This window comes from Arachis stenosperma, chromosome 5, assembly GCF_014773155.1.
Source record: "Arachis stenosperma cultivar V10309 chromosome 5, arast.V10309.gnm1.PFL2, whole genome shotgun sequence".
Taxonomy (NCBI): Eukaryota; Viridiplantae; Streptophyta; class Magnoliopsida; order Fabales; family Fabaceae; genus Arachis; species Arachis stenosperma.
This window is the reverse complement of record NC_080381.1, coordinates 100,964,233-100,983,307: the sequence shown is the minus strand read 5'-3', so window position 1 is coordinate 100,983,307 and position 19,075 is coordinate 100,964,233. Positions and strand designations below refer to the sequence as shown.

Here is a 19,075-nt window from a genome sequence, read left to right as displayed (position 1 = left end):
AAACATAGTTTTGATTTCATGAGCATTTTGATTTTTGAACATAATTGCAAGAATTTAAATGGCAACGAATGTAAAGAACTAGAAGATAGAAATAAAGTGAAAGTAAATAACGGAAACTTAAATTGCAAGAAACTTAAATGACATCAAAAGTAAATTGCAATAACATAAAATGCTGAATTCTAAAGAGCAAGGGAGTAAGAAATAAAGAAACAGAATGTAAATGGCAAGAATAATAAATTGCAAGAATGTAGAAGGGAGTTGGGCAATGGGTTTTCAAACACTAAGAACAAGAGAGATGAGAATTAATGATAGAGAGGATCATTAGGGATCAGAGATGCTAGTTTTCATGAATTGATGTTAGTCAAATCTTCCTCAATCATGGGTATAGATCCATGGCAAGTGGGTGATTGAATCCCAATCTCTTGGTGATTCAATCTCTCTCAACATAACCAATTGCCACTCTCGTGATCTAATTGTTCATGAGAAGAGATGAAGCTCAAATCTAATCCAGCCACACAATTCCTATAATCTCAACCAAGGAGAGTTACATCTCACATACTAACCAAGGTATATTGATTAAAGAAATCATGAAAGGATGAACTCTAAACTGAATTATGTGGCTCATTCCTCAAAATCACCACATAATTCATATAGATTAACCCCTCTCTCGATGGTGGTTGAATCTTTGAAGAGCAAGAGTTCCCTCTTTAGATCAACCACTAAAATTGAGGAGGAGAAGATGGGTTCACCAATTCATTCCAACAAACAGAGCTCCTCCCCCTAATGAAAGTGGGGTTTAGTGAGTCATTGCTCCAATTTCAACAACAATTGCCATAAATCAAAATTAAACTAAATTTAAAGGAAGAAGAAGAAGAATAATGAAATGCTTAAAGCTTAAGAAATGAAGAAGAGAAGTTCCAAGATGCTCTCCGGGTATCCTCCCGAAGTACCCAAGAGTTCTCAAAATAAAGTGCTAAAAGTATGAAAAAGTTCTAAGTGTCAAAAAGTGTAAAAGTCCCTACAAGTACATCAATCTCTTCTATTTATACTACTCCTAAAGCTCTTTCAAATATCTTGAATTGGGTTAACAATATGGGCTTCCTCTTTGTTGAATTCTTGGCTCAATTGGAAGAAGTGTTGCTAGACTTGGAAAGGAAGAGTTCATCATGCTTCTGGCCCATTGGCTTGGCATTTTTGTCAATAACGCAGGCCTTAATGCACGTTGGCAACGTGCATCATCATTTCCTGGAAGTGAGTTTGAGACTTGGGCGTTGCTAGCCCAAGTTGTTGCTAACAACTTGCTTCTCCTCTTCTTGGCTCTACTTTCATGCTAAATGTAGCTCAGAATTTGAGTGTCAACCTTCTACTTCAATATGGACTACTATACATCATTGGAAAGCTCTTGATGTCTATTTTCTAATGCCACTGGAATCACCTCAATTGGACTTTCCTAGCTCAAGTTATGGTTCCTCAAAGAAGGTAAGGTTAAGCTGCCAAGTTGTTGCCAAAAACGCACCTTCACTCCCAAGTTGGCAACGTGCTCGTGCATAGCCTCCCAAGGCAGGGGCTTGGGGCTGGCGTTGTTGCAAAACACGCCCCCTATCTAGCACGTTGGCAACGTGCTCGTGCCACACCCCAAGGCTAATCTCTAGCCTTCTTGGATTTCACTTCATGTTCTTGTTTTTAGGGCCTAAAGATGACTCTGGTTTGGCTTCAATTTTGTGCTCCACCATAGACTATTATATATGGTTGGAAAGCTCTGAATGTCAGCTTTCCAATGCAACTGGAAGCACTCGATTTGGATCTCTGTAGCTCAAGATATCTTCCATTGAAGTGGACATGGTCAGGCTGCCTTGTTGGAGTTGTTGTGGATAACGCCCCTACATTCCAAGTTAGCAACGTGCATCACAATTTCCTCACCATCCTGGCGTTGTTGCCAAACACTCCTTCTCTTCAGCACGTTGGCAACGTGCTCGAGCCTTTCTCAAGGCTCCATGTTTGCTTCCTGGCGTTGGCAACGTGCATGGCAAGGCTTATGGGCGTTAGCAACGTGCATGGCATGGCTTATGGGCGTTGGCAACTTGATTGGTGCCCTTCCTGGCGTTGGCAACGTGCATGGCAAGGCTTGTGGGCGTTGGCAACTTGGTTGGTGCTCCTCTCTTCATTTTGGGCGTTGGCAACTTGGTTGGGCGTTGCCAACTTGGTGAGCAATCCAGAAACAATACTTTCCATGTTTGAGGCTCTAAATCAAGCCAACATTTGAACCTTCAAATAAACTCCAATTTCATATTGTGATATATGGTTGAAAAGCTCTTGATGTCTACTTTCCAATGCCACTGATTTCACCTCAATTGGAGTTTTCTAGCTCAAGATACACGTTCTTGAAGAGAGCATCCTCAAGCTGCCTGGGCGTTGTTGCCCAAGTTGTTGGCAAACACGCCAGCAACAACGCTGATGTGTGGAAAACGATCCAACACAAAACTCACCGGCAAGTGTACCGGGTCGCATCAAGTAATAATAACTCACATGAGTGAGGTCGATCCCACAGGGATTGAAGGATTGAGCAATTTTAGTTTAGTGGGTGGTTTAGTCAAGCGAATCAAGTTTTGGTTGAGTGATTTGTGTTTAACAGAAATTAAATGACAGTAAATGTAAAGGGGGAAGGGAGAAATGCAGTAAAATAAAGAACAGAAGAGTAAAAGTGCAGAAACTTAAAGAGCAAGAAAGTAAATGACTGAAACTTAAAGTGCAAGAAACTTAAATTGCAGTAACTTAAATGGCAAGGAAGATAAATTGCTTGAATGTAAAGGGGAATTGAGGAATGGGATTGCAGGATCTAAACAAAGAAGAAGTAAATTGCAGTAAAGAAGATAGCAGAAATGGAATTGGATGCAAACAGAAATTTAAACAGTAGGGAATTTAAAGTGCAGTAAAGGTTCACAGAGGAACCAAAAGTGATCTCAGGATCCCAAGGGCTTAGGTAGCAGAGCCTAAAACCCAATTTCCTTCCCAGATCTGAAGTTACTAAGCAATTGACAGAAAATTAAAGATGAAGCAGTAGAAGAACAGAATTTGGATTGAATTATGCAGAAAATAAAATGCAAAGAGTTTGAATGGGAATTGGGACAGAATTTCCCCAATTTCACACACCCAATACTCAGAAAACAGTAAGTAGAATTGCCCAAGGGAAATGAGGAAGGAGATCAAGCAATTCTCCTTTGATCCTCTTGGTGCTCGGACCAATCTCTCAAGAAAGCTCAGAAAGGAAGTTCAAAAATTCAAAATGAAAGCCAAAAATGCAAAGCTCAAAAGTAAAGGTAACTAAAAGTCCTAATTACATCAAACTAAGTCCTATTTATACACTTTCTATTCTTGGATGATGGGATTTGGATGGGCTTTTGGATTGGTGAAGAAATGAATTCAAATCAATTTTTAATTTGAATTTTGGCCCAAAAATGCACTCCCAGGAGGCTGCCCTGCCCTTGTGGAGGGCAGGGCAGAAAATTGATGCTTGGTGCTTGGAGTTGGTGCGGCCTTGGTGCTTGTGGTGCAAATTTGTGCGCGTCTGGTAGGAGGTTGGTGCGCCAGAGGCTGCCCTGCCCGCGCCAAGGGCAGGGCGGGAAGGCTGATGCGCGCGCTTGGTGCGCCATGTTTGAGGAGCGCGCGTGCGCGTACTGCACGCTGATGCGCGGATGCTCCCTGCCCTTGCCAAGGGCAGGGCAGGAATGTGTTGATGCGCCAAGAAGGGGATGTTGCGCGCGGTTGGTGCGCCAGGAAGCAAATTTGGTGCGCCAGCTTTTGAATGCTGCCCTGCCCGCGCCAAGGGCAGGGCAAGGTTGCCATATTGCACGCCTCGGGTTCGACTCTGGGAGGAAGCAAACACGCTAGTTTTTCTTTGGATTTCTTGGCACGCTAGTGGGTGTTAGAGCTTGGCTTCTTCATGCTCCCTTGTTCGAAACTTGTGGCTTGCATAGGAGCTATTTTTCCTTGGATTTCTTTCCTTGATGTGCCCGATCCTGCTCTCCACAAGGGCAGGGCAGAATTTGCTTCTCTTGGCTCCAAGGCACCATTTTGTGCTCTGCCCTTGGAGTGGGCAGGGCAAGGTTGCCTTGTCTTGATTCGGTCACTTAATGCTGCCCTCCTAGAGGGCATTCTGCCCTTGTGGAGGGCAGGGTTGCTTCCCCTATGAGTTGCGGCACGCTATTCCTTGATTCGGCCACGCTTTCCTTTTCTTTTGTCACGCTTCTTAGGCCACGCTTTTCATTTTCTTTTCTTTTCTTCACCTATAATAAACCAAACAACCACTCAAAGTATCACTAAATTCAAGAGGCTTATAAATCAATTAAAATGCAATTAAAATTAGCTTAAACCTCATGATTAATCATTAAATTCATGGTGGTTGCTTGATTTAGAGAAGTTATGCATTTTCACTCCAAATCACTTACTTAGGATGCAAGAAAGTGCATAAATGCTAACAAAACAAGTGAAATTAGCTTGAAAAATGGGTATATGATGACTTGTCATCACAACACCAAACTTAAACCTTGCTTGTCCCCAAGCAAGCATCAAAACTAAGAGTAAATGATATGAATAAGAAAAGAACACAAATCCTTATTATGCAGATAGCAGAACTTCAATTCATGGGGCATTTATGCAGACAATGATACTCACTTATTGTTGCTGCTGCATAATACACATTTTGCATCCAAGGTTTGCTAAACTTGCTGTTATAAGACTCTCCTTTTGATCACTCCCTTGGTAACTTTTCTTGGTTTACAATGCTTTAACAAGCTTTTTATTCTTTAAGAGGTTTGGTGTTAAATGTTGCAGCTTAGCCTTTGGCTTCATTTTCTTTTATTTTGCTCAACATCTTTCCACCACAGACATTTAGCTCACTAATTCTTCCTAGGATCATTGATGCCCATCATCTCTTTGGATCACTAAGTGCTTTGTATCTAAGTTGCTCTTTATTGTGGATTTTCAATTGGCCATCCCAAATTAGTTGATCTAAGTGACCGGGTTTCAAAATACCCCTTAGAATTTACTCATCCAAGCAGATCTCAATACAAGAACACCACAGGCATTTGTCCTAGGGTCCAAACCATTGGTGTCCAACCTTTATTCTTTGTTTTTTTCTTGCCATTTTGGCTTTTTCTTTCCTTCTTCTTTCTGTTTTTGTTACCAAGGGTGCTTCATTATTGATAAAGTCTTTGTAACAGCAAGCTAACTTTCAATTGAATGAGAATGATATTATGCAACACTTATTCCATGAGTTATGCATTTAATCAAACACATGTGCCACCACTAATCTTCCATTCATACTCATGCAACATTGGATTTTTTCTCTTTTCAATTCAAACCAAACTCTTTTATTCAAGCATATGGGAAACAAGACAATATTTAAAGCTAAGTGATGGATACAAGCATTATGCAGACTTGGCATTTTCACAAACAATTTCACTTGCAACTAGATAAACACTTTAGCAAGATACACAAGGGTTTCTATGTCCGAAACAATACACAGCAGCAAGGATTAAGTTCAGATACAACCTTTGAAGTTGCAGCCTTTTGATTTTTCTTTCTGCTGTGTTCCCTTTGAGTCAAAATGCATAGTGTCTTCAATTGTTGATTCATGTCCTGCATAATCCTCAAAGTTGCTTGCTTCTCAAGCTATTGATTATATGGTTAGTATGTTCAATACTGAGTGTGGCTCCTGGATTGATTTTGATGTGTGAACACCAAACTTAATTTTTTTGCCACTGTCTCAGATGTAACAAATTAACCATATTTGAAACTATGTGTTCTTGCTAAAGGTTAGTGGAATAAAAGCTAGAAAATGATTCAACAGTTGAACAATGTGTTTGATTACTTGGAGCTAGAATCATGCAAGAGGTGAGAATGTATTAAATGATCTTTTTGGTGGAACACCAAACTTAGAAGTTTTCATTCTCCCTCAAATTGTTTTGGTGTGCAACACCAAACTTAGCTCCTTGCAATGCACAACAATTACTCAACATTTTTATTGAAAAGCTAGGAAAGAAACTACCTCAGGTTGGGTTGCCTCCCAACAAGCGCTCTTTTATTGTCATTAGCTTGACATCTTCATTTTTGTTTATCATGGAGGTCGAAAATCACAGTGCCTTAGCTTGTCTGTCTTCACTATGAACTTTCTTCCGGTTTCCTCCTTGATGACTTCTATAGATTCTTGTGGAAGAATCTTAGTTACAGTGTAGTGATCATACAACTGTGGGGACACCTTCACGGTTTGACCATTGATCATTACTCGATCCCCTAGTGAAAACCTTCCAGTGGGGGTTTTCTGCTTGTCTTTAGTTCTCTCATCTGCTTCTTTTTGAAGGAATTCTTTGTTGTGTCTTTCTTGGCTGGTACTTCCTTTCTCATTGTCTTCTATGATCCCTTTCCATCCTTCCTTCTTTGTAGCATCTTCATTATTGGTTGGTTTATCTTTACTGGCTTTGAAGAAAGTATTTGGTTTCTTCTCACCCATTTCTGCAAGGTGCTTTGCCAATTGAGCTATCCGCTCCTCAATTCCTCTCATTAACATCTCTTGGTTCCTTGTTGTTTCTTCTTGATGTTTCATCATTCTCTCCATTAGGATCTCCAAGTTTGTGATTCTCTGAGAGTCTTGTGAGGTTGGTTGGTTATGACATGTTGAAGGTAGGAAGGGTGGGTGTGGTGGTGGAATGTAGTGGTTGTTATTGTTGTAATGGTGTCTTTGATGATTTATGAAGTTCGGGTTGTTGTAATGAAATTCTCTTGGTCTGTGATTTTGGTACTCACTCCTTCTCCAGTTGAGATGGGTTTGGGAGTGTCTGTGTTGTGGGTATCGGCTTTGGGTGGTATTGGTGGGTGGGGGATGTTGATTGGTTGTGGTCATGGAATTGTCCTGGTGGAAACTTCCTTGTTCTTGATGTTGAGGCTCCCTCATTCTCAGATAAGAGTGAGGTCTCCATGGTGGAAATTTGGCACTCACTGCAGCAGACAACTCTATGTTTTGCGGTGGTTGATGGTGCATTTGTTTGTTTTGGTCTTTGAACGCATTCACCCCTTCAATATTTGCTACTTCTTCCTCGGAGATTGCACTGTGTGTTTTCTCAGATGGATGTTGGTTGTTGACCCCTTTGTCATTGAAGTCTGTAACTCCTTGAGCATTTGTTGTTGCTTTGAGTAAGCCATCTGAGAAGTAGTCCACTGCTTTTCTTGTTTCTGGGGTCAACCCTTCATAGAAAACCCGGAAGCCCACTTTATCAGTTGCTCTCTTGTATCTTTCCCAGGCCTTGAAGAGTGGTTCTTCGTCCCCTTGTATGAATAAATGTTCCTCCTCTTTCAGCTGGATGATCTGTTTGGATGAGGCGAATTTGGCCAGAAATTTGGTGACCAAATCATCCCAACTAGTAATACTTCCTTGGGGAAAAGTTTCAAACCATTGTGCAGCTTCACCCTTCAATGAGAAGGGAAATAACAGAATCTTATAAGTGTCACGATCTGAACCATCAGTTCTGACTGCATTGCATGTCTTTAGAAAAGTGGTTATGTGCTGCTGAGGATCTTCTGATGGACTTCCGTCAAAAGAGCAATTGTTCTTTATGAGTGTAATGAGGGGTGGCTTCATGTCATGATACCCTTTGTCTGTAGAGACTTGATTCCCTGTGATATGCAAACAATCAGGATGACCAAACAACAACACGCTTGAGATTTTAAGTACAGTTATTTGAGATAAATTTTTAGTGAGTTAGTAGAGGCAATTTCTCGAACAGTTAGTGTGTTAGTGAGAGTTAGAATATCAGAAAAGAAAAAATGCTTAATCTAGACCTCCACTTCACTTAATCATTGTCAATCTATTTCAATCCCCGGCAACGGCGCCAAAAACTTGATGTGTGGAAAACGATCCAACACAAAACTCACCGGCAAGTGTACCGGGTCGCATCAAGTAATAATAACTCACATGAGTGAGGTCGATCCCACAGGGATTGAAGGATTGAGCAATTTTAGTTTAGTGGGTGGTTTAGTCAAGCGAATCAAGTTTTGGTTGAGTGATTTGTGTTTAACAGAAATTAAATGACAGTAAATGTAAAGGGGGAAGGGAGAAATGCAGTAAAATAAAGAACAGAAGAGTAAAAGTGCAGAAACTTAAAGAGCAAGAAAGTAAATGACTGAAACTTAAAGTGCAAGAAACTTAAATTGCAGTAACTTAAATGGCAAGGAAGATAAATTGCTTGAATGTAAAGGGGAATTGAGGAATGGGATTGCAGGATCTAAACAAAGAAGAAGTAAATTGCAGTAAAGAAGATAGCAGAAATGGAATTGGATGCAAACAGAAATTTAAACAGTAGGGAATTTAAAGTGCAGTAAAGGTTCACAGAGGAACCAAAAGTGATCTCAGGATCCCAAGGGCTTAGGTAGCAGAGCCTAAAACCCAATTTCCTTCCCAGATCTGAAGTTACTAAGCAATTGACAGAAAATTAAAGATGAAGCAGTAGAAGAACAGAATTTGGATTGAATTATGCAGAAAATAAAATACAAAGAGTTTGAATGGGAATTGGGACAGAATTTCCCCAATTTCACACACCCAATACTCAGAAAACAGTAAGTAGAATTGCCCAAGGGAAATGAGGAAGGAGATCAAGCAATTCTCCTTTGATCCTCTTGGTGCTCGGACCAATCTCTCAAGAAAGCTCAGAAAGGAAGTTCAAAAATTCAAAATGAAAGCCAAAAATGCAAAGCTCAAAAGTAAAGGTAACTAAAAGTCCTAATTACATCAAACTAAGTCCTATTTATACACTTTCTATTCTTGGATGATGGGATTTGGATGGGCTTTTGGATTGGTGAAGAAATGAATTCAAATCAATTTTTAATTTGAATTTTGGCCCAAAAATGCACTCCCAGGAGGCTGCCCTGCCCTTGTGGAGGGCAGGGCAGAAAATTGATGCTTGGTGCTTGGAGTTGGTGCGGCCTTGGTGCTTGTGGTGCAAATTTGTGCGCGTCTGGTAGGAGGTTGGTGCGCCAGAGGCTGCCCTGCCCGCGCCAAGGGCAGGGCGGGAAGGCTGATGCGCGCGCTTGGTGCGCCATGTTTGAGGAGCGCGCGTGCGCGTGCTGCACGCTGATGCGCGGATGCTCCCTGCCCTTGCCAAGGGCAGGGCAGGAATGTGTTGATGCGCCAAGAAGGGGATGTTGCGCGCGGTTGGTGCGCCAGGAAGCAAATTTGGTGCGCCAGCTTTTGAATGCTGCCCTGCCCGCGCCAAGGGCAGGGCAAGGTTGCCATATTGCACGCCTCGGGTTCGACTCTGGGAGGAAGCAAACACGCTAGTTTTTCTTTGGATTTCTTGGCACGCTAGTGGGTGTTAGAGCTTGGCTTCTTCATGCTCCCTTGTTCGAAACTTGTGGCTTGCATAGGAGCTATTTTTCCTTGGATTTCTTTCCTTGATGTGCCCGATCCTGCTCTCCACAAGGGCAGGGCAGAATTTGCTTCTCTTGGCTCCAAGGCACCATTTTGTGCTCTGCCCTTGGAGTGGGCAGGGCAAGGTTGCCTTGTCTTGATTCGGTCACTTAATGCTGCCCTCCTAGAGGGCATTCTGCCCTTGTGGAGGGCAGGGTTGCTTCCCCTATGAGTTGCGGCACGCTATTCCTTGATTCGGCCACGCTTTCCTTTTCTTTTGTCACGCTTCTTAGGCCACGCTTTTCATTTTCTTTTCTTTTCTTCACCTATAATAAACCAAACAACCACTCAAAGTATCACTAAATTCAAGAGGCTTATAAATCAATTAAAATGCAATTAAAATTAGCTTAAACCTCATGATTAATCATTAAATTCAAGGTGGTTGCTTGATTTAGAGAAGTTATGCATTTTCACTCCAAATCACTTACTTAGGATGCAAGAAAGTGCATAAATGCTAACAAAACAAGTGAAATTAGCTTGAAAAATGGGTATATGATGACTTGTCATCAAACGCCAGGCTCTTCTTCAACTTGGCTTGGGCGTTGCCAACTTGGTGTTGGCGTTGGCAACGTACTACTCTTCCCCTGGTGGCTTCCCCTGATGGCTCCTGGCGTTGCCAACTTGCTGCTCAAGTTGGCAACTTGCAATGCTTCATTTCCTTGCTCTTGGGGCTTGAGTTTCCCTCTGATTTGAGCTTCCATTCCTCGCCACATTATGGACTATTATATATCGTTGGAAAGCTCTTGATGTCAGCTTCTCAACGCAATTGGAATCATGCAAATTGGATCCTTGTGGTTCAAGATATTCATCCTTGAAGAGGGGGAGGTCAAGCTGCCAACTCTGCTGGACACACACTAGCAAGTTGCCAACTTGATTTCCAAGTTGCCAACTTGCTTGTTCTTCCTTTATCCAATATTTTCTTACTCCATTGTCTTCTTGCTTCATCACCTAACATAAACCAAAGAACTTTCCTCAAAGTTTTGCCATCTTATGCAATAATTTTCAAGGGAATCATTCACATCAACTTGTATATAAACTCCTTGATTTATTTGCATGAATTATGCCAAATTTCACTTAATTATTGGTTCATGGATGCATGGAGGAAAACTCACAAAATTGCTCATTTATTTCAAAGAAAATGAATGAACTTAAGCTAAAACTAACTAAACTAACTAGTTAAAATGGCAAATATGCGAATGCATCAATAATCCCGGGTTAGTTAACCCAAGTTACCAAGTGTTGAAACACTCCACAGAACCTATTCATCCAAGCAGATCCTAGTACATAAACACCACAGGCATATGTCTCAAAAGTTCAAACCATTGGTGCCTAGCTTTATTTTCTTAATTCTTTTGCTTTTTGGTTGCCCTTTTCAGTGGCTTTTCTTCTTCTTTTTCTTTCTTTTTCATGGCCAAGGACATTTATTCATCAAGATCCATAGACAGTATTCAACTTCTACACAAAAAAATTGATAATTCTACACTCAATTTCCAGTGAGCTAACTAAACAATCAAGCATGCATACCACCACTTAATTCTACTTGATTTGTCACTAATTGAGCCAAGTTACTTTTGTTCAAACTTTTCCTTTAATTTTTGGAAACAGGACAAGCATGGCAAGCATTTGTTTAAGAAGGTGAGTTGTATCCAAACATTTAGGCATTTACTTTATTCAAAGCAGTAAACAAACAAACATACTAAAAACTTCACATTCCAGAAAGATTCAACAATTTCAGTTTAAACCAGAACAAGCATGCTTTTGTTTGCCTTTTAAAGAAAGGTCAAGGAACAACACCACCTTGTGAAATTTCTTGTTTTCTCTTTGTTGCCTGGAAACAATTTGATTTCTCCTTCTTCTACTAGTTGTTGCATCATGTTCTTTCTAAGATCCTTGTTTCCTTTCCTGCAAAGAGTGATGAACTTGCTTGTTTTTCAAGCACTTGAATGGTTAGCTTGACTATGTATGGGTAAGTGTCTGAGTCTTAAGTTGGTGTGTGAACACCAAACTTAGTCTCCTACTTACTCCTCTGCTTTTTGAATTCTTGAATTCTTCTTGGAATGAAGTTGCTGCTAAGGATTTTAAGCATTTTTGTGATTGCTTAGAATGGTTGTTCCTTTCATATAATTCAAAGGTTGTTGTGTTCAAGTAATCTATATGGTGGAACACCAAACTTAGAGTCACACATTCCCCTTTGAATTATTGATCCACAAATTCATTGTTTGGTGTGAAACACCAAACTTAATTCCTTGCAATGCACAGAAACTACTTCACCTTTTTATTGAAACAAATAAAAGAAACAGTAAAGGAGTATTACCTCCGGTTGGGTTGCCTCCCAACAAGCGCTTCTTTAACGTCACTAGCTTGACGGTTGTCTTCCTCAGTTGAGGTGATATTTAACCTTGTCCTTTTCATCCACATCTCCCAAGTAATGTTTGAGTCTTTGACCATTCACAGTGAAGGTTCGTTGTGACTTTTCTTCCATGATTTCTACTTGTCCATATTGGGAGACCTTGGTGAAAAGGAATGGCCCAGACCACCTTGATTTTAGCTTCCCTGGGAATAGCTTCAGCCTAGAATTGTAGAGCAATACTTTTTGTCCCTCTTCAAATTTCCTTGGGGCTATGTTGCTGTCATGCTTCTTCTTTGCTCTTTCTTTGTAAATTTTGGCATTCTCATAAGCTTCAGCTCTGAATTCTTCCAACTCTTGAATTTGCAACATCCTTCTTTCTCCAGCAGCTTTGCTATCCAAGTTCAAGAGTTTCAACGCCCAGAATGCCTTGTGTTCCAACTCCAGTGGCAAATGGCAAGCCTTTCCATATACTAGTTGGTAAGGAGACATTCCAATTGGTGTTTTGAAAGCTGTCCTATATGCCCAAAGAGCATCATCTAGCTTAATCGACCAGTCCTTCCTTGAAGTTCCCACAGTCTTTTCCAGGATTCTTTTGAGCTCCCTATTAGATATTTCGGCTTGCCCACTTGTCTGTGGATGGTATGGTGTGGCTACCTTGTGTTTGACTCCATATTTTAGAAGCAATGCCTCTAATGGTTTGTTACAGAAGTGGCTTCCTCCATCACTGATGATTGCTCTTGGAACCCCAAAACGGCAAAAAATGTGTTTTCTGAGGAAGTTCATGACTACCTTATTATCATTGGTTGGGGTTGCTATTGCTTCAACCCACTTGGAGACATAGTCTACTGCTACAAGAATGTAATTATTTGAGTATGAGGTGGGGAAGGGTCCCATGAAATCTATCCCCCATACGTCAAACAATTCAAGTTCCAGAATGAATTGTTGTGGCATTTCATTTCTTCTTGGTAGGTTCCCCGCTTTCTGGCATTCATGGCAGCGCTTCACTAGTTCCTTTGCATCTTTGAAGATAGTGGGCCAATAAAATCCACACTGCAACACCTTAGCTGCTGTTCTTTCTCCTGCAAAATGTCCTCCATAAGTGGAACCATGGCAGTCCCATAAAACTTCCCTTCCTTCTTCCTCTGATATGCATCTTCTGAGTAAGCCATCAGAACATTTTTTGAACAAGTATGGTTCGTCCCAGATGAAGTATTTGGCATCATTTATCAATTTCTTCCTTTGATGCTTGTTAAACTCCAACGGCAAACTCCCAGTGGCCTTGAAGTTTGCTATGTCTGCAAACCAGGGTGCTTTGTGAATTACCATGAGTTGTTCATCAGGGAAGCACTCATTTATATGTGTGCTTTGTGTGCTTCCCTCTTCACATGGTATCCTTGATAAATGGTCTGCCACTTTGTTCTCTACACCCTTCTTGTCTTTGATTTCAATGTCAAATTCCTGCAACAAAAGAACCCATCTAATAAGTCTTGGTTTGGATTCTTGTTTAGCAAGTAAGTATTTTAAAGCTGAATGATCAGTGAAAATAATGACTTTAGATCCAATGAGATAGGATCTAAATTTGTCAAATGCAAAGACTATTGCCAAGAGCTCTTTTTCAGTGGTTGTATAATTCCTTTGGTTATCATTCAAGACCTTACTGGCATAATAAATCACATGTACCAAATTGTCTTTCCTTTGTCCTAACACTGCCCCAATAGCAAGGTCTGATGCATCACACATCAGTTCAAAAGGTAAGTTCCAATCAGGTGGGGCAATGATAGGTGCAGAGGAAAGTTTTTGCTTTAAAAGTTCATAGGCTAGCATGCAATTTTCATCAAATACAAAGGGTGTATCAGAGACAAGTAAGTTACTCAAAGGTTTGGCTATTTTAAAAAAGTCTCTAATAAACCTTCTGTAAAAGCCAGCGTGTCCCAAAAAACTCCTAACTGCCTTGACATTACTTGGTGGAGGTAGTTTTTCAATGAGTTCCACCTTAGCTCTGTCCACCTCAATGCCTCTATTGGAGACTTTGTGGCCAAGGATTATACCTTCTGTGACCATGAAATGACACTTTTCCCAGTTTAATACTAGGTTGGTCTCTTGGCATCTCTTAAGCACCAAGGCAAGGTGGTGTAGGCAGCTAGGAAAAGAATTTCCAAACACAGAAAAATCATCCATGAAAACTTCAATAAACTTTTCGATCATGTCCGAAAAGATGGACAGCATGCACCTTTGGAAAGTTGCAGGTGCATTGCACAATCCAAAGGGCATGCGTCTATACGCAAACACTCCATATGGACAAACAAATGATGTTTTCTCTTGATCTCTTGGATCAACTACTATCTGATTATAGCCTGAGTATCCATCTAGGAAGCAATAGTAAGCATGTCCTGCAAGCCTTTCAAGCATCTGATCCATGAATGGAAGTGGGAAATGATCTTTTCTGGTGGCTTCATTGAGCTTCCTGTAGTCTATGCACATCCTCCACCCAGTAACAGTTCTTGTGGGTATGAGTTCGTTCCTCTCATTTGGCACCACAGTTATGCCACCTTTCTTGGGAACTACATGGATGGGACTAACCCATGGGCTATCTGAAATGGGGTAGATTACCCCTGCCTGCCATAACTTCATGACCTCCTTTTGTACCACTTCTTTCATGGCGGGATTCAATCTTCTCTGAGCTTGAATGGAGGGTCTAGCATCTTCTTCTAACAAGATTTTATGCATGCATATGGATGAACTTATCCCCTTCAAATCAGCTAGGGTCCATCCAATGGCATCTTGATGGGTTTGTAGCACCTTGATCAATTCTTCTTCCTGTTCTTGGCTAAGGGCGGAGCTAATGATCACAGGATGGCTCTCATCACTACCCAAGTATGCATACTTGAGATTAGGGGGTAATGCTTTGAGCTCAAGTTTTGGTGCTTCCTTCTCTTCTTTCACTCTTTCTGGCATGCTTGGCATGGTTGTTTCAGCAGCCTTGATGTCACTAACTTCCATATCCTTGGTGAACTCCTCCTCTGCCACTTCCTTTGTTGTTTCCTCAAAGGTTTCTTGTACTGCAATGTCCACTACATCCACCCTCATGCATTCCTGAAGTGATTCTGATGGATAGCTCATTGCCTTGAATACATTAAACACCAATTTCTCATCATGTAGTCTAAGAGTGAGTTCACCCTTTTGGACATCTATGATGGCTCCAGCAGTAGCCAGGAAGGGTCTTCCCAGAATGATTGAAGCTTTGGCTTCTTCCTCCATATCCAACACCACAAAATCAGCAGGGAATATAAAATCTCCCACTTTCACCAATAAATCCTCAACTATTCCATGAGGGAATTAAAAAGTTCGATCTGCCAATTGGAGGGCCATTCTTGTTGGTTTGGCTTCCTCAATCTTCATTCTTCTCATCATGGTTAGAGACATCAAATTGATACTGGCCCCTAAGTCACACAAGGCCTTCTCCACCATGACTTCTCCTATGATGCAAGGGATTTGGAAACTGCCTGGATCTTTCAATTTCTGAGGCAATTTGTGTTGAATGATGGCACTGCATTCTTCGGTTAACAACACAGTTTCCTCATTCCTCCAGCTTCTCTTCTTGGTCATTAATTCCTTCAAGAATTTTGCATAGAGTGGCATTTGCTCTATTGCCTCAGCAAAAGGAATGTTGATTTGAAGCTTCTTGAAAATCTCTAAGAATCTGGAGAATTGGCCGTCCTTCTCTCTTTTCATCAAACGTTGAGGATATGGTGCCTTGGGTGTATAAGGCTTCAGGACCTCTTTTTCTTTTTCTCTTGTTGCAGAAGGTGTAGAGGATTGTCCCTGTTCCTTGTCTCTCACATTTTCCTTTGCTTCATCCTCTGTGGTTTCCTTTGAGATCTCTTTTAGCTTTGTTCCACTTCTGAGGGTTATGGCTTTACATTCTTCCCTTGCAATAGCCTTGGCAGCATGAGAAACGCTTGGCCCAGGGGTTTGCTTGGACAAATACATAATTTGATTTTCTAGCTTCTGCATGGCAGCTCCTTGGTTTTGCAAGTTGGAAGTTACTTCTTCCTTAAAGGCTTTCAATTCGATTATGTCTTGACCCATGGTTGTAAGCATTCTTTCTATCCTGTTTAATTGGTCTTGAAATTGTTGGTTCGGATTGGGTTGGGCAGTTTGATTGTTTTGGCCATTATATGGTGGTTGGGAGTAAGTGTTTTGTGTGGTTTGGTATGATCTTGGGTTAGAGTTTTGGTATGTGGAATTGTTGTGTTGGTTGTGGTTGTAAGGTTTGTGGTTTTGTGGTTGGGTTTGCTGGTTTCCCCACCCAAAGTTTGGGTGGTTTTTCCATCCTGCGTTGTAAGTGTTGGAATGTGGATCATATGATTGCCTTTATTGGTTTCCCACATAGTTGGCCTCTTCCCAATCACCTCCTTCAATGCTTACTTCCTCTTGATCTTGTGTGTGTATTGCAGCCACTTGACTTGTGTCCAATTTCCTTGTGAGCTCTACTAGTTGCTTGGCAAACACCTTGTTTTGGGCTAGAATTGCATCAACATGGTTCAGCTCCATGACTCCCTTAGTGTTGTGCCTCTCTGAAGCATAGTAGTACTCATTCTCAGCCACTGTCTCAATCACTTCAATGGCTTCTTCCACAGTCTTTTTCCTGTTCAATGAGCCTCCTGATGAATGGTCTACAGCCTTCCTTGATTCATAAGAAAGTCCATCATAGAAGATGTGCAATTGCACCCATTCAGGGAACATGTTGGGTGGACATTTCCTTGTCAATTCTTTGAACCTCTCCCATGCCTCGTAGAGCGTCTCACCATCTTGTTGTCTAAAAGTTTGAACCTCAGATCGAAGCCTATTGACCTTTTGTGGGGGGTAGAAACGTGCCAGAAACTTGCTCTCCACCTCCTCCCAGGTTGTTAGGCTGTCCCTTGGGAATGATTCCAACCACTTAGCTGCTTTGTCCCTAAGTGAAAATGGGAACAAGAGCAGTTTATAGGCGTCATCCTGGACTCCATTGGACTTCACTGTGTCGCAAATTCTCAGGAATTTTGTGAGATGTTGGTTGGGATCTTCACTAGCACTCCCACCAAATGAACAATGATTCTCCACCAATGATATTAGCTGTGGTTTGAGTTCAAAATTGTTGGCCTGAATAGGTGGTTTCTGAATGCTGCTACCACAATTCCCAGAGGTTGGGTTTATGTATGAACCAAGAACCCTCCTCTCAGGAATGGCATTGTTTCCATCAGCCCTCTCATGGTTGTGAAATTCTCTATCCATGTTGAGATCTAGAGCTTCCTCAAAGTTGTCCTCAGATTCTCCTTCAGATTCTTCTTCTCTCAATACTCTCTTCCCTCTTGCTTCCCTTCTAAGTCTATGAAGGGTCCTCTCTGGTTCGGTATATGGAGGAGTTGATATCTCTCCTCTTCTACCTGTCATACAAGAACACACCACAAGCAACAAACAAGTGGAATACTCTTGGTTAATGGAAGAGTATTGGTTAGAGCAATTGAGGAATTAATTCAAATAGTTAGTGGGTTAGTGAGTTAGTTGCTAGAATTGAAAGGCATAAGAAAGAAAAAGCAAATAACAGAGTGCAGAAATTAAAATTCAACAAGTAAATTAACAAAACAAAAAAATTGCTCAATCTAGTTAACTTCCAATTTGAGAATTGTCAATCGAAAACCAATCCCCGGCAACGGCGCCATAAACTTGATGCGCTATAAACTGAGTATAGCTACGATTAAGGAAATTGCACAGATCGGCAAAATTCCTTCCGGCAAGTGCACCGGTAATCGTCGTCAAGTAAAAACTCACAATAGAGTGAGGTCGAATCCCACAAGGATTGGTTGAATGAGCAATTCGAATTAGAAGTTTGGTTAGTTGAGCGGAATCAAGAGTTGGATGTGAATTTGCATAAAGTAAATTGGCGGGAAATGTAAATTGCAAGGAAATGAAATTTGCAGAATCTTAAATTGCGAGAAATTAAATGCGAGAAGTTAACTTGCTGAAATTAAAAGGGAATTGGGGTGATTGCATGAATTGAAAGTTGCAGAATGTAATAGAAAGTGTAGATCAGAGATGGGGAGTTCATTGGGTATTAGGAGATATTGAGATCTCCGAATCAAAACATTTTCATCTCTTCCTCAACCAATGCATTCATTAAATCTTGCTTGGCAATCTTATATGATTGGATCCCAATTCCTTGGCTCACCAATTCTCTCTAAAAACAAACAAATTCCCAATCCCTTGGTTTAAATGTTCATAAGAAGAGATGATGCTTGATCACTGATTATACCACACAGTTTCATGAACCACAATTTGGTAGGATTACATGTCACAATATCCATCCAAACCCTAATCCAATTCACTGTGAGAAAGCTTCTCTAGCATGAATCCATCATTCCTTTCCCAAGGTTCCGAAGGATTCCAATTATGGGTAGTTTCTTTCCCAAGACAACTACCCAATGGAGTTAGATCGAGAAGCTTTCTAACAAAATTCAAGAGAAAAGATTGAAGAAGAAGATAAAACTATTATTGATTCATTGAATTACAATAGAGCTCCCTAACCCAATGAAAGGGGTTTAGTGTGTCATAGCTCAAAATTCAATTACAGTATGAAAAATTCTAAAGTGTCAAAAGGTCCCAACTAACTTCAATTCTATCCTATTTATACACTTTCTAAATTGAGCTTCTGTTGTGTTTCTTGGGCTTTGAGGCCTTTCCTTGATTTCCTTTTGCCTTGGGTTTATGGTCCATAATTCTGATGAGACTGTGATTCAATTCTGCAACATTCATTAAGCAAACTTAGTGATAAACAAGTAATGACACAAGGCTCAACAAATTGAATTCCAGACTCATCAATTCTTCAGGCCCAATCTCATAAACCATGATATTCACTTGGGTTTCACACCATAATACGTTTAAGTTAGTATTTGTGCTCAATTGCTAACTTAAACTTCAATATATTTGGCCCAGAAACCTTTTCAAATGGTGGTGTTTAAGTTGAAGTTTAAGTTTCAGTTTAAGGTCAAACTAAAACTTAAACGTGGAATTGGAAGAAAGCAACCCAGGAGAGTGAATATATCGAACACGTTTAACCTCCAGTTTGAGGTCAAACTGGAGGTTAAACTTGGAAATAAAGAAAGCAAGCTCTGGAGGGAATTAGGATCGAACACGTTTAACCTCCAGTTTGAGGTCAAACTGGAGGTTAAACGTGGAATGAAGAAAACACCCTGGAGGAAGGAAAACCATCGAACACGTTTAACCTCCAG

General features: G+C 40.8%; 1 pseudogene; it reads right to left on the bottom strand.

Annotated features, from left to right (window-relative positions):
• The window catches only part of LOC130981007 (uncharacterized), a 186,008-nt pseudogene extending 170,112 nt beyond the window's left edge, over positions 1 to 15,896 (bottom strand).
• Positions 15,897 to 19,075: the final 3,179 nt, after the last annotated feature.